Source organism: Penaeus monodon, chromosome 22 (assembly GCF_015228065.2).
Source record: "Penaeus monodon isolate SGIC_2016 chromosome 22, NSTDA_Pmon_1, whole genome shotgun sequence".
NCBI classification, from domain to species: domain Eukaryota; kingdom Metazoa; phylum Arthropoda; class Malacostraca; order Decapoda; family Penaeidae; genus Penaeus; species Penaeus monodon.
In genome coordinates this window covers 42,142,846-42,144,087 of record NC_051407.1, presented here as the reverse complement: position 1 = coordinate 42,144,087, position 1,242 = coordinate 42,142,846, and the positions used below count along the sequence as shown (strand labels likewise).

At 40.7% G+C, this 1,242-nt stretch overlaps 1 pseudogene; it reads left to right on the top strand.

Moving 5' to 3' along the window:
- Positions 1-584, top strand: part of LOC119587442 — a 10,601-nt pseudogene extending 10,017 nt beyond the window's left edge.
- Positions 585-1,242: the final 658 nt, after the last annotated feature.

Genomic DNA, 1,242 nt, shown 5'->3' with positions numbered 1-1,242 from the left:
AACACTGGTACATGCACAGCTCATTTGTGCTGATTTACTTTAAAACAAGTGGAATGCATTTCGCATAATCCGTTACCTCCCACAGATCATCTTCGCCCTGACAATCTGGTACCATTGCCTCACCGCTTCCTTCCCCATACTGCTCTACGTTAGTTTGGCAGACCTCCTCGCTCAGTATGCGACGTCCCTAAACACTTCCCTTGGTCGCGCCATCAGCGAAGACCGCGATTTTTTGGAAGGGAAGGAGGAAAAGTTTTGGAACATGGAAACCGGAGGTTAGGGAAAGGGGCTTAAGCTGTGGCGCACGATGGCGTCACCTGGACCACTTGCACCATCGCTTGGAGGGGTTCGCGAACAAATAAGCAAAAACCTATGTATCACTACCTTCGCAAAAATACCTCTACTATCATATATAGCACGAAAAAGAATTATTACCAATTTTTATTAATTCCCGTTTTATTATTTCTAAAAGAGCTGATGTCCCACTTTTGGCTAGCGTCGCAGATAGTGGGGTACCTGGTGGCGTCAGCGTTTTCCTGTCCAAACGGGATTGTTTTACCACGCTGTTGCAGCGGAAATCATGAGGGTTCCTGCTATCGTTCCTTCACGTGAGGGTCACTGTCAGATCTCTCCAGCAGCAGGTAGCTAATTTTTTATGATACTTCACTAGAAGGCGATACTGCAGGTATTTTTAAAAACCGTAAAAGTTCCTTTACAGGGATTTCCTGAATGTAACTTCTTTCTGTAAAAAATCGGTCCTTTTTCATCCGAAGGATGTTTTTTAAATCCCTTCAGGCAAAATAAAATTTCAATTTTATCGTGAAACTGATTTGACTCCAGTACTATATTTCTGTGAGGGCCCCTTTAATTTAAAAAAGAAAAGAATTACAAGCAAAAATTCAAAAGTTAATGCACTTTACATTGCTATTACATTTTCTGGGATTTTTTAAATCCCTCACAACTATTTGAGTGTAGCTTATTAATAATAACCTCTTTTGACCCGGCAGTTCACAAAAAGTGTTGCCGTACTTGGCTTAAAAAGGGTGCCTCCACGGGGGCCTGGCCATCTTCTCGTGACACAGGTAACCGTACTTCTTTATATTCGATGATTTCACCGAAACCCCCCCTGAGAACAAAAATTTGCCCCTTTTTAATGAGGGTTTTTTAAGAAATCTTTTGGGGACATGGTAAGGGGTTGATTTTAAATAAATAATAAAAAATAAATAAATAATAAAAAAATAA